The 14,894-nt window shown below is 42.1% G+C and overlaps 3 non-coding genes across 3 annotated transcripts; 2 read left to right on the plus strand and 1 right to left on the minus strand.

The window, feature by feature from the left end:
- The first annotated feature begins 7,029 nt into the window (after positions 1 to 7,029).
- On the plus strand, positions 7,030 to 7,096 carry trnae-cuc (transfer RNA glutamic acid (anticodon CUC)). The gene has a single exon. It is a non-coding gene; the product is annotated as a tRNA-Glu (tRNA).
- Positions 7,097 to 8,395: 1,299 nt separating this feature from the next.
- On the minus strand, positions 8,396 to 8,467 carry trnag-ucc (transfer RNA glycine (anticodon UCC)). The gene has a single exon. It is a non-coding gene; the product is annotated as a tRNA-Gly (tRNA).
- An 820-nt stretch (positions 8,468 to 9,287) lies between these two features.
- Positions 9,288 to 9,360, plus strand: trnak-uuu (transfer RNA lysine (anticodon UUU)). Its single transcript has one exon. It is a non-coding gene; the product is annotated as a tRNA-Lys (tRNA).
- Positions 9,361 to 14,894: the final 5,534 nt, after the last annotated feature.

The following is a 14,894-nucleotide window of genomic DNA, read 5'->3' on the forward strand; positions in this document are numbered from 1 at the left end:
AATCATTAAATCATATTCATATATTCAGTTGTAACACTCAATCATTTCTCATTGGTCTGATTATTAACACATCTATGGTAATATCATTCCTATGAATACTTCTTATAAGTGGGGTGTACAACAGAGCCCAAAAGTACAATATATGCACATAATGATCAGAATTATGCACAATAACTGCAATTGATTTATTATTCTTACGGTACATTGAACTGAACTGACTATTTTCTCTTAGGAAATATTATAGAATTTTTGCTGTTTATTTTGAGCTACTGAGATTTTAAATTATTTATATTGACAAACTGTATTATACATATATTATACAATCTGTCCATATCTTTTCTTTGGTACAGTTCTTGTGTGTTCTGCACATCTTAAAGCATGCTGAACAGGCAGTTTAAAAACAATTTCTTGAAATAAAAAAGACCCAAGCACACACAATGTTCAATGTTGTGGATTTTTCTCTGTTTTGGGTGTTTTCACACATATAATAATAATTTAAAATACAATAATAAAATAAAAATATATTTTTGAATGTAAATTGTTATTTTCTGTTTAAAGAACCATGGTTCAATTTTCAACCCAATATTGGGTTACAGTTAACCCAGCACTGTGTTCATTTTTAACCAAATTTTGGGTAAAAAAAACCTACCCAGCATGCTGGGTTAAGAGGTTAACCCAGCCCTGCTGGGTCAAAATAACCCAGCGCTGGGTTTCCAAAATAATCCAAATTGGGTTGTTTTTAACCCAGCATTTTTTTAGAGTGTACTAAACAATGAAAGCGAATCATTTTGTAACGAGAGATGTAAAGGATATCGTGTTAGACCAGGATGGAATGAGCATGTGAGTAAACACCATCAGCAAGCAGCAGAAGCCTTTACAAACTTTTGAAAGTGTTAAATATGTACAGTACCCTCCGAGTACATTTGTACACAGTAAGTGTTTATTTGTACACCCAACAGAAGTCTATATACTGCATATCCTTTCACAGTGTAATCTTTTCCCACAGTGTTAAAATGTACACCATAGTAAGATTACATAAACACCAGCAATGTGTTAATATTAATGACTAAATATGAATTATTAATGTTAAGTAATATTGATTACTTATTCTGTACTAATATATACACAAAGATGACACAAACATATATAGAAATGTTTTTTTTTATTTCTGAAATATGAATTTTGAAAGATGAGATCTGTTCTAAAGAACATGGATCATTTCAGAAATCCTAAACGTGTATTCAACACATTGCAATTTTGATTTCAAAACATTTGAAAGCATAACTTCTCTGTTTTCTGACACATCAGAAATAAGTGCAAGAATCAGTAAAGAAACAGTGTATATAAGACTGCACTATAAACTGTAATATACATGAATATAAAATAGAAATTACATGTTCGCTAAGTTAGTTTGTAAAAACATTCTCAAGTATTCTTTTTTTAAACATGGAATGCATGAATATATCCTTATAAAATTAACAACACTGTTTTTTAAAATGTAAAACCAGACACGTCAATTCAATTGGATTGAATTTGTGATTACATTTTACATTCATAGAAATATTTTCCAAAAAATCCAAAGTGCAAGACTAAACATCTTCATGCACAAAACAATGCACTGGAACAATATATAAATGTGGTTCGTCAAAACCATAAGATGCTTGTAAATCAAATTGTCTGAAAAAAGGAATATCCTCTACTCTTGACAGACCAAAAACATTCTGTTCTCTAACATGGTAAACATGAAGATGCTCAACAAAACCAACAGTTTCAAAGTCCTTAGTCACCAAAATATTTTGGTCATCTATTAGAACAATATCAGTAATTTTACTGAAAATCGGTAGGTCCTCCTCCATTTTAGTGCAAACCAGTAGATCAGTATGATATTCAGTTCCAGAGTGTCTTAACCATGAAGTTACTGTGATGTCACGATCCGAATTTGGATACTTTTCAATAAAAATATCCCTGTATGGTACATCCTCAACCTCTAAAGTTTTTAGGGGCCCATATTCAACATTTCTAAAGGGCAAACTTTCCCAATGATACGCAATTGCATACTGATGTTTTAACGCGAGAGACTTTGTGATGTTTTTGAAATTTTTTACACAGTTTTTTAAAAACTTGTGTTTAGCCTCAAATCTCATGGTCCATACATGGACTAATGGACCAATCTTGTGTATGCAACGTGGATAATGTAACATGTAATGGTGTTTTGGAATTAAATTCCTCTGTGGATATAACTCTTGAAAAAGACTATGATGATCCACAATAAGGTGTTTTAAATAGTAGGTCATACCTTCTGTGATTACAGGAGAAAACACACTGTTTATAATCTGCAATAACAGAAGTAGTAAGTGCCAGTACTTATTTCCCTCACAAACAATGTCTCCAAATATCAAGGGAATATTCCGAATCAAACAGAATGTCTGAATGGCATTCAATCCGATTCCATTCCCTGCCTGATCCAGATTTAATCTAGTAGGCCGATTTTTCCTTTCCAGATAGCCATAATTGAATGAATACATTCGGTTACATATGTCTTGTCTGGATATAATGCCAGACAGATACTCAAGAAATAATTTTATTTCATACTGTCCAACTCCCTCAAGAATGTCGTGCATTATATCCGGAGCGTAATTGTCACAAATATGAAAATATTTCAAGTCATTGAGCAGACATGTGCGTTTAACACCAAAAGACGAAGAAATAGTAGGGTCGGTCAACAAATCTACATAGTGGTGTTCTTGTAAAGCTTTGTTTCGTAATCAACCCGTTCTCATCAACCTGCGTATAAATAACACGACTTTTCACTTTCAAACTGCGTATAATGCATACGCCAAAGTCCAATTTTGCGTGCATGGGATAAAACTGTGCTTTATCGTGTTTTGACATGGCTGATGACAGCACTACCATTCGACAGACTGAATTAGTGTTGGCTAATGTTTTTGCTTAAGTGGTAACGTTAGCCTACGGGGCCCCGGGGGTCAATAAATTGTGCTAACCAGTCCGCATGGACTCCTAAACCTGATTTATTACCAAATTGTGGGCAACGGGACAGCCTGTTTACTGCCTATACATCGTGCCCGTGGATAAGGCATGTTGATGCATCTGTTATATGCAACTGTGTGCCTGTGCACCCCAAAAGGTAACCTTATAGCTGACGCCAGATCAGTATTTTGCATCAGATGGCCTGCAATCTCTATACAGGCCGATCTGAGATCTGCTAAAATACCAGTGTGGCAAGGGGGGTCACACTTTGAATGGTATAAGAGAATTTACACTACACGAGGACCTCAAGCCGTGAGACCCCTGGGGGCCTGAGTGACGCAAATTGCACAAGTGATTGCGTCACGCCCCCACGGGCGACATACCAAAAGGGCTAAGGCATGGATCCCAAAAAAGTATTTTATATCCCCAATCACTCATCACTCTTCCTGCCCATTCGTTTCAATGGGAGACACCGAGACACAAGGCCAGATTTTTGCGGTATACTCAACCAAATAAAATACCCCTGGAAAGAAGCTAGGACTCCCAAACTTCACGTCCTGACTCGGTGGCCCGTGACGGTCGTGTGACCGAAGCCTTGAGATCCCCTGACCAAACAAACCTTGTTTTCAGGACATCCGCTGTACAGTTTAATGAATGGGGCGGAACAAATGGTTCGAGGTATGGTGCCCGTGTCGGGGGCCCCGAGGGAGGTGCGAACTTAGGGATTTGAATGCTAACACGTGGGGTCCCCTGCTGCGACATATTAAAGTGCCAAAACCGTAGGCGTACAGGAAGTGGTTTAAAAAATAAACAAAAATATTCCTTTAAAAATACAGACACGCTTTTGTTGCTGTTTTGACCGTTGACCCCCTGAACGAGGTCGTGGGGCTTAGCTCTTTGGGAACTTGTTTAAGGGGGCACTAGAGACCCAGAATGTAATATCTCGAGACCCCGGGACCCTTCTGGGCCGAACAGAAAGCCGGCGAGATTTCCATTAAAAACATCCATTCATTTAAACTGTACAATGGACTTTTCTAGAAGGGTCCCAGGGGTCCCACATTCTAAATTCTGGCTCGTCGGGGTCCCCGGGCGACATACCGAGACCGGATGTCCCTAGGGCTTAGTATTGTTTTTTTACAACCGGTAAAGATATTCACCCTGGCAATCCTCTTGGCTTTATGCCTTGTCAGAGGATCTTGAAAGACTTCAGATGAAAAATTCTTCACTTTTCAGGGGAAAGTTTTAGAGCTTTATGCTTCGGGGGGCTGTTCTAGGGAGCTCTAGAAAAATGAAATCTAAAATCTGGAGACCCCAGGATGCTTCGTGGCCAAACGGAAAGCCAACGAGATTTCCATTAAAAACATCCATTCATTTAAACTGTACGACGGACTTTTCTAGAAGGGTCCCAGGGGTCCCACATTCTAGATTCTGGCACGTCGGGGGCCTCCGGTCGACATATTGAGACCGGGTGTCCCTAGGGCTTAGTATATTTTTTTTACACCTGGTAAAGATATTCACCTTGGCAATCCTCTTGACTTTATGCCTTTTCAGAGGATCTTGATAGATTTCTGATGAAAAGTTCTTCACTTTTCAGGGGAATGTATTAGAGCTATATGCTTCGGGGGGCTGTTCTAGGGGGCTCCAGAGAAGCAAAATCTAAAATCTCGACACCCCGGGACCCTTCTGGGCCGAACGGAAAGCCGACGAGATTTCCATTAAAAACATCCATTCATTTAAACTGTACCACGGACTTTTCTAGAAGGGTCCCAGGGGTCCCACATTCTAAATTCTGGCTCGTCGGGGTGGCCCGGGCGACATACCGAGACCGGGTGTCCCTAGGGCTTAGTATTGTTTTTTTACACCCGATAAATATATTCACCCTGGCAATCCTCTTGACTTTATGCCTTTTCAGAGGATCTTGAAAGATTTCTGATGAAAAGTTCTTTACTTTTCAGGGGAATGTTTTAGAGATTTGTGCTTCGGGGGCTGTTCTAGGGGGCTCTAGAGAGTCGGAAACTAAAATCTCGAGACCCCGCGACCCTTCAGGAGCCCTTCACGTCCCGACTCGGTGGCCCGTGACGGTCGTGTGACCAAAGCCTCGAGATCCCCTGACCTCTCGAACCTCGTTTTCTGGACATCCGCTGTACAGTTTAATGAATGGGGCGGAACAAATGGTTCCAGGTATGGTGCCCGTATCGGGGGCCCCGAGGGAGGTGTGAACTCAGGGCGTCGAATGCTGACACGTGGGGTCCCCTGCTGCGACATATTAAAGGGCCGAAACCGTAGGCATACAGGAAGTGGTTGATCAAAAATAAACAAAAATATTCCTTGAAAAATACAGACAAGCTTTTGTTGCTTTTTTGACCTTTGACTCACCGAACGAGGTCGTGGGGCTTAGCTCTTCAGAGACATGTTCGAGGGGGCACTAGCGAGTCGGAATCTAAAATCTCGAGACCATGCGACCCTTCGGGGGCGAACGGAAGACCGACGAGATTTCCATTAAACGCACACGGTTGCAAACCCACTCATTTAAACTGCACGAGGACCTAAAGCCGCGAGACCCCTGGGGGCCCGAGGGACCCCACATTGCACTTGAGTTTGCGACACGCCCCCACGGGCGACATACCGAAAGGGCTAAGGCCTGGAGCCCAATTTTTTTTATATTCCCAATCATACGTCACTCTCTTTGCCTATTCGTTTCAATGGGAGACACTTAGAAAAAAGCAAGACTTTTGCGGTACACTCATCCGAGTTAAAGACCCTTAGAAAGAAGCCAGGCCCCCCAATCTTCAGATCCTGATTCGGTGGCCCGTGAGGGTGGATTGACCGAAGTCTCGAAATCTTCCGACCTCTCGAACCTCGTTTTCTGGACATCCGCTGTACAGTTTAATGAATGGGGCGGAACAAATTCCAGGTGTTACGTTTTTTGACCGCATGGTGGGCTAAAATGGCCAAACGACCGCGGAACGCCACGAGACTCTAGGGGGCTTACCGGCGAACCGCCCCGAGTAGCCCGACCCGGCCGATGCGCCCGTGGGTCTGGCGTCCGTTTTCCCGGACCAACAGGGCGAGGGGTCCGGGGGTGGGTCTGTCGGAATCCGGACCCCTCGCCCGGAGGGGTCCGCGGGGTCGTCGGACCCCCAGGGTGGCTTTCGGGAAAAGTAATGTGCTAGAGGACAAAAAATGGTTTCGTGGTAGTGGGGTTACCAAAAAGAAACCAGCGCTGTCCTCTACTGATTATAGAAGTGATGAAGTGAGTCAAACTGTACATTCGAACCAAGTATGTAACATGTTTGCATGATTAAAGAAATGTAATACAATTTATATAATGTCTTTTTGAATGCTATTTCTCATTCATTGCTGTATCAAGCAAAGACAGTGCCGCTCTTTCTTCAAAGAGGCATGCCATGAGCCAATAGCCTTTGAGTGTGAGCCCTGTCAGAGCGTTTCATTGGTTGAATGAACTGAATGAACACGCCCTACTTAACGAGTCAATTGAGTCAAATGGGATTGAATGAACTGGAACATGTCATTCATGGTCTAATATTCTGTGTTCCAACAATGCAAATCTAGTTACTGAACTTTTCTGAAAAATAAAGGTAATGACCTGGTTTAATTTCATTTTAAGGTGAAGTAAATTATGTCAAAACAGTTGAATCTTTGTATGGAACATTTAATTACTTTAAGTAAATGATTTAAACCATTTAGATTTTAGTAGACTAAATATAATGTATATTTATTCGACTAAAATGTTTTTCATATTTCGTCGACTAAAACTAGACTAAAACTAAAATGATGGGGTTGACTAAAATGTGACTAAAACTAAATTGCATTTTCGTCAAAAGACTATGACTAAAACTTAATCAAAATTTGCTGTCAAAATTAACACTGCGACGAACCCACTAAAAGTGCTTCCTGAGTGAATTACCAACTCACTAGATTCCTTTAACTGCTTCCTATCTGTCGCTTTAAAGTGAGTCAATTAACCACCAAATTTAGCCAGTGTTCCATAGTGTCATCCTGAATCCCCGGCTGAGGTACGCCCGGCTAGCTCAGTCGGTAGAGCATGATACTCTCAATGTCATGGGTTCGAGCCCCACGTTGGGCGTGTAAGAGCCTTCTGTTCTTGGTGCTTTTCACCAGGCCAGGTGACGGGATGTTTGTGCAGCTTCTTGGTAAAATACAGAAGGCGCAATGACTCTTAACCAATATGCTGCAAAAAGGGCTCTCTTAATGCATCCGCTATATTGGCGTGCTGCGACGTACGTGGTTATGATTCTGCAAAGCTCTGCTGTTTCTTTCCAAACCAAGTCCGAGAAACGAGTTCCACATCTCATTCTGCCGCCGTCCCTCGCCCGCCTTCTGTCTCTGTGGCGCAATCGGTTAGCGTGTTCGGCTGTTAACCGAAAGGTTGGTGACCATCTCACTTTCATGTACATGCAGACCATCTGAGCCAAATTGGCCAGTACAGGTGGGCTCGGGGGTATGCAACTGCGGCTAGGCTCACCTCCAGGGACAGGGTTGAATAACCGAGCATTGAGAAGTTACACAGAGCTCTTATGCCTGGGCCTCACCAAAAGATTTTTTTAAATTTTATTCGAGTTTCAGACTGTGAGAGAACACAAACATGAGGGCAGTTATTAAAACACGTCTGACTTTCACTTGCCTGCCAACTCCAGAGCCACATTACCCGGTTCAGGTGTGCTTGATGATCTGCAATCTACAGGTGGCATCGCCTCCAGAGATAGGACTGAACGCCCCTGCATCAGAAAGGTGCTCAGAACCCTAAGCGGACAGAACCCTGTAAATTACTGACTGTCTGCGAAACGTTGTCGGGGCCTAATGTCAAACACAATGGTGGAAACGGCCCGCAGAAGATGCCTTTTCGAGGTAGTGTGGCCGAGCGGTCTAAGGTGCTGCGTTCAAGCTGGGGAGCAATAGGCCACCAAAGGTGGGGAAGAAGGGGGGAAAAGGGGGAAGAAAGAAAAAGAAAAGGGGAAGAAGGGAAAGAAAAAGAGAGGGAAAGAAAGGGTGAAATATCAAGAGTAGAGATAGCTCTTCCCTAATGTTTGCGTGTTGATGCATTTGCTAGTTTTTGAAGCAATAAAAAGCGTACATTTAATTTACATTGCATCTGGGAGGGGCTAACGAGGTGAAGTTCTCGTCCATCAACAAACTGATGCAATCGACAACACTGAAGAGATGTCCCTGAAGCTAACAGTCTGCCGACCACTGGTGCTAGGATCTGGATCTGCCTTGGAAATGAAGAACAAATCTCCTGTCTCTGACGATTCTAGCTGAAGCAGTACAAGTACATGGTAAGGCCTCCTTCGACTACACATTCAAACTGTTGGAAAAGTCTGCGACATGCCTCTCTCCTTTGTGCAAGGGGCTTTGCAAAATGCAATGCATTGGCCGGGAATCGAACGCGGGTCAACTGCTTGGAAGGCAGCTATGCTCACCACTATACCACCAACACAGGCGCCCGGTTGCTGGCCCACACGATATGCCAATGTAGTCAACACCGTGTTGCTTTAGTACTTTCCTGAGTGAATTACCAACTCACTAGATTCCTTTAACTCCTTCCTTTCTAAGGCGCTGGATTAAGGCTCCAGTCTCTTTGGAGGCGTGGGTTCAAATCCCTCCACTGCCAGTTTGCGCTCATGCTGAGCTGTGAGGGGAGCTTTTAATTCCCATCTCACTTTCATGTACCTGCAGATCATATGAGCCAAATTGGCCGGTATAGGTGGGCTCGGGGGTATGCAACAGGGTTGAATAACCGAACATTGAGAAGTTACGCAGAGCTCTTATGCCTGTAAAACACGTCTGACTTTCACTTACCTGCCAACTGCCAGAGCCACATTATCCGGTTCAGGTGTACTTGATGATCTGCAATCTACAGGTGGCATCACCTCCAGAGATAGGACTGAACAGGTGCACAGAACCCTAAGCGGACAGAACCCTGTAAATTACTGACTGTCTCCGAAACGTTGTCGGGGCCTAATGTCAAACACAATGGTGGAAACGGCCCGCAGAATATGCCTTTTCGAGGTAGTGTGGCCGAGCAGTCTAAGGTGCTGGATTTAGGCTCCAGTCTCTTCGGAAGCGTGGGTTCAAATCCCATCGCTGCCAGTGGATCTGTGCTCCGCTTGGAGCATAGTTTTTCATTTACCTCCAGAGCCACATTAGCTGGTTCAGGTGTGCTCGATGAGGGATGAACCTGCACTCACCTGCCGTACTGAACACCTCCCACTCCCCCTTGAGGGCCTACACCAAGAACTTGTTGCACACCTTCACGAGCCTGGATAGCTCAGTCGGTAGAGCATCAGACTTTTAATCTGAGGGTCCAGGGTTCAAGTCCCTGTTCGGGCGATGGCAAAGTCACCTTTATCTTGTGAGCTGTTCTGGCCCCACCCTCTTTGAAAATAAAACGTTTGCTCCTGAGTTGGAGTCAACATATGGGCTTTGAGCAGGGTTAATCGAGCTTTGCTTCAGCGCATGCACCAGAAATTCCTTGAGACCTCAGCAAAACCTGCCAATCCCCTCCCTGCAGATGTAGTCAAGAAGTCCTGCTTTGCCGGAGGGCCGGTGGCTTGCCGTGATCGGGTTCCATACCAACACCATTTGGTTAGGTTCTCATTTGCACTGCCATATCAAGTGCACTTTAAAAGCTCACAGTTTCAGCAGATCACATCAAGTAATAGTCAAGGGTCAAGATCCCAACTCAAGGAAACACTGATCACCATGATGGTAATATTCTTAAAACATTAAAATATGTTTTTAAAACGTATTCAAACACATGAAAAACCTCTACGGAACGTTCTTATAACAAACTTTTGTTAGCTGGGTTGTGTTTCAGGTTGTAGTTGTTGTGTTTCTTTGGGTATATTTATTTTTTTCAGATTTTGTTGATCTTTTCTGCAGTGATTGTGTTTGTTAACAGCAGATGTTCATCACTAATGACTCAATCATCACTATAATAGTAATGAAACTCAATACAAATTCTGTCAAACAGGAGCACAGAAAGGTGTTGGTTTGGGGATAAATCTGGGCCAGAATTGAAATGAACTGTTGACTATATTTGGGTCAGTTCTGCTTTATTTGTTTTGTTTTTGACTGACATGCGGCATTGCTTTGGCTTGCTTGTGGCCCAAACCTGGCAAACAGAAGTGGTCCGCCCAAGTGCCATCATTACATGTGGTATGTGGGCCAGATGAGGTGGTATGGGGAGTAAGGTGTGGGCCAGATTTGGGCCGCAACAATTTGCTGGTTTGGTTGCTATCTGGGTAGTGTCCATGCGATCAGATTTTCGCCGGTACAAGTTCCGCTGTGGACGAGACACATCATTGCCTCCTTGCTGTTGAGCCACAGCTGTCATCACTAGCTGTAACTGTTTGTCAGATTGTTCACGCTTTCTCTCTTGTTTGTCTTGCTTTCTCTCTGTTTCTCTTGAGCATGCACAGCATGAGCACGAACAGTTACTTTCATCCAGTGCGATTGAAAAAAGACTGAAGCCGTCCGCTTTCTTTTTTAGTTCGGAGAGCAGCTCCTCAGCATTAACTTCAACGTGCCTGGTGATTGTTCTCCGCGATAAGCTAATTTTCTCAAACTGACTTTTAGAACCAGGACAAAGTATGTCAGCAGTCTCCACCATACAGTTTTTCACAAATTCCCCATCCGAAAAAGGCTTGCTGTGCTTTGCAATTTTGTGTGCCACTACATAACTAGCTTTCGTCACAGATTCTTGAATTGCGCACTGTTTCGTAAATGTATTTTGCTGGGCTTTTAAGTTTGTGGCAAGTTTTAAAGCCTTGTTTGCCATTTCTGCAGATGACAGGTTCACAGCATAATTCGAATGCTTGCTTGAAAAATGACGACTGAGGTTGTATTCTTTAAAAACGGCAATACTTTCATGGCATATTAGACATACCGCCTTTTGTCCGATACTGGTGAAGTATTTTGTTGTCCATTCTTCGACGAACGACATTCAGAGTCCACTTTTCTTTTTTTCGCCACACTCATTTTCACTCATTAATGTCCAAGTTATTACCAATGCATTCTAATTCTACATTAGGCCCTAACTGTACTGCGTGCGTTTATACTGCCACCTATTGGCGTTCGCTTGTATTGCATCAAATTAGTAATTCAGAACCAAAACATTACTCAAATGCAGTATTTTTAAAAAAACTCCCTCGCGGCTCGCGGGCCGGATGAAAGTTTTTTACTTACTTCAGCTTTAATCCTCCTAGTAGCATGGCTTTGTAAACTTATGGTACTGTTTAATGTGTTGACAAAATGTTTAAATGCTCTCCTACTTGTAATTCACTTTGGATAAAAGCGTCTGCCAAATGAATAAATGCAAATGTAATTCTTGTCCTTTAAAAGCAAGCCGCAGGAACAGTCTGTGTCGAGGGAGGATAGACACATGAAAGTACGAATCTTTCAGGTGTATGGATCGGCGTAGGGAGGGAATCAAATGTATGTGTCAGCATTCTGAAGGGCTATTTGTGATGTACCCCAAAGACCACCCCTTTTGGGGCACAAGAAAATAAGGACTTTAGAATCCTGTGTGCATCTCAGCTTGCGATAGCGGTTCTATTGCCCCTTCCCCAGGAGGGCAGCAACCTCCAACCGAAGCACTTGGCAAACTGTGTCACATAGCCGAGAGCAATTGTCCTCCTGAGCCACCTCGAAGGGCTGGGGAGTGCTAACCACACCCCAAAACGGTCGAGGGGCTCACGTTTCATCGTGCCTGGGGTGGTTGAAACATTTTATATGCTAATTCTTGATGCCTTTGTGTCTAATCAATTTAGTTGTAACTTAAAGGAACAATACTGTATTTTTAGGAGGATCTATTGACAGAAATACAATATAATATACAAAACTATTTCTTCAGAGGTGTATAAAGACCGTACGTAATGAACCGTTAAGTTTGTAATACCTTAGAATAAGCTGTTTGTATCTACATACGGAGCGGGATTACAGACATTGATTTTGCCGCCATGTTTTGTACAGCAGCTCTAAAGAACAAACAACTCTACAACGCGCGTTTCCTCTTCTATACACCTCTATAGTGGTGAAACGGATTGTGGGAAGATCCGTGATCCATACGGATCGTGCTCTCCGGTGCGGAACGCATTGACCCGCGGATTAACTGAAAGTTTATTCATCATTGAGTAAAAGAATAAAACGCACTCTCGCTCGCTCTCCAGTTTCAGCTCCAGTGCGCTCTCTCTCTCTCTCTCTCTCCAGTATCTGGACGAGTACAATATTAAAGTGGTTCCAGATAAACAATGACACTCAAAACTGCTCCGTCACACAGCTAATATTACAACAACAACATATCTTTGTATGTTAGCATGTTACTCACGTACTGATCCGAATCAAAGCATCCTCGGAGGTGATTTTTAGACGATTTTTATCTTTCTCTCCAACGTCTCTCTGCTGGAAAGTATCTCCATAGATATCTGTGAGTACATATCTGCTAAAAGCCTCAGTACCGCGGGTCTTAACGCGTCTCTGCTGGAAAGACTTTATAATATTAACACAGGTCCTAGCTCCTGCCTGACTTTTATCCTTCTTTTTAAACGTAAAATCCACAAACCTTTTATTTTATGTAATACACAAGACATCGCTCTTTCTACAGTCTTTCTAATGCCCACAAAATCTCTTCCCTGCTTCAACATGAGAACGACATCTTTTTGTACTGTGGTGGCCACCGTCGTGTTTGGACTGAACGATTCGTGGCAAGTCTATAATACAACGCTAGTGGCCGCTGTTAATCAAGAACTGCGCCTTTAACTCAATCTATTCTCACTGAATTGATTTATTTCCATGTGAGAAACTGAAATTAGTCTGAAAAACATCACATTTGAACCAGTTTGAATTAATATTAGATGTTCAGGAGACGTCATTAAAAAGAGATTCTGGCTCTTCATGAAGACAAGCCTTTGCTCAGTGGTACAGCGGCGTGCGTCCTCCACCACTGACTGAATGATGACACGCTCAAAGTCCCAGNCAATTTAGGTTTTTAGCCAGGGAGTTGACAATCACCCTTTTCAGTATGCGCCAGGTGCAGTCACGCACATCTGTCCCACCAATTAGCCCCAACCAGTTCACCTGAAACAGATTTATATTTTTCAAGGTTGGTCATAGTTACTACAGTACACTGTAAAAAAATTCCCTGTTAAATTACCGTAAACAACTGTCAGCTATATTTGCCAGCAGATAGCTGTAATTTTACAGCATACCTACTGTAATCTGCAACAACAGTTTATTACTGTAAAAGACATTATAATTTGCACAATATAATACTGTTATTTTAGTGTTCCTGCTGTGATTTCCATTAATTATTTATTACCAGAGGTGGGACCAAGTCATTGTTTTCAAGTCCCAATCAAGTCCCAAGTCAAGAGAGGCGAGTCCAAGTCAGGTTGCAAGTCCTGAATGTTAACGGAACTGAATCAATATCACTTTTGTGCCCACAAAAATCACCATTATTGTGATCAGTGTTTGCTTTAGTTGGGCTCCTGATCCTCGGCTTCAGTAAAGTTACTTATTCAGTGGTGTAATAGTGTTTCAGAAAGAACGCTTGTGCACTAACACAGAAATGCTAAAAAACAAGTTACATGACATTTAACATAAAAGAAGTAATAATACTGATTAATTGATGACTAATTTGAGTGCTCTGAATTGTAAATGCACATGAACTTCAACAAAATAAACCGGACCATATTACTGACACACTTAGACATCAACACTCATCACACAAACCTCAACAATGGTGACCATTAACAAAGTAATTCAGATAAACAGATCAACTGCAATGCATGCTGGGAGTCATGAATAAGTTTTGTACTATGATGTTACCCAGCATGCATTGCAGCATGAATTTTTCTTTTGTTGATTATAACCATTGTTGAGATTCATGCATTGATTCTTCATGTGTTTCTGTGTGTCTGAGTAGTTAAGCTGTTTTAACAGTTTGTGATTATATTTGTTCATTCCTTAATAAACTCACAGTGTTTTATAAGCGCATACTCCTGTAGAAGATAAATTACATTGACAGTGATCAAGAGAAGACAAACTTTAAAATGAGTTCATCATTAAACAGAAGTGAGCCTCTGTCTAAGCTTGCTTTGATCCAATGATTGTATTTTAATACAGCTACAACAGCCAAAGAAAACTAATTTAACATTAAAATAAAAGAGTCAAAAGCCCAACTAAAGCAAACACTGATCACAATAATGGTGATTTTTGTGGGCACAAAAGTGATATTGATTCAGTTCCGTTAACATTCAGGACTTGCAACCTGACTTGGACTCGCCTCTCTTGACTTGGGACTTGAAAACAATGACTTGGTCCCACCTCTGAACAATTAATGGAAATCACATCAAGAACACGAAAAGCTTTCATGTAGTTCTGTGGTAAAAGCATTGTGTTAACGACGCAAAGTTGTGGGTTCGATCCCAGGGGATTGCACATACCTATGTATAAATGTATAGGATAATGTAATTTAAGTCAAGCGTCTGCCAAATGCATAAATAACAGTATTATATTGTGCAAATTATAATGTATTTTACAGTAATAAACTGTTGTTGCAGATTACAGTAGGTATGTTGTAAAATTACAGCTATGTGCTGGCAAATATAGCTGCCAGTTGTTTACTGTAATTTAACAGGGAATTTTTTTACAGTGTACTGTAGTAACTATGACCAACCTTGAAAAATATAAATCTGTTTCAGGTGAACTGGTTGGGGCTAATTGGTGGGACAGATGTGCGTGACTACATCTGGCGCATACTGAAAAGGGTGATCGCCAACTCCCTGGCTAAAAACCTAAATTGGAGAGGAGTCAATGGAAAGACATCGCTTGCCACCCTCCAACTCAGAGACGTAGTGATTAGT

This window comes from Triplophysa rosa, linkage group LG10 (assembly GCF_024868665.1).
Source record: "Triplophysa rosa linkage group LG10, Trosa_1v2, whole genome shotgun sequence".
In the NCBI taxonomy this organism is placed as follows: Eukaryota; Metazoa; Chordata; class Actinopteri; order Cypriniformes; family Nemacheilidae; genus Triplophysa; species Triplophysa rosa.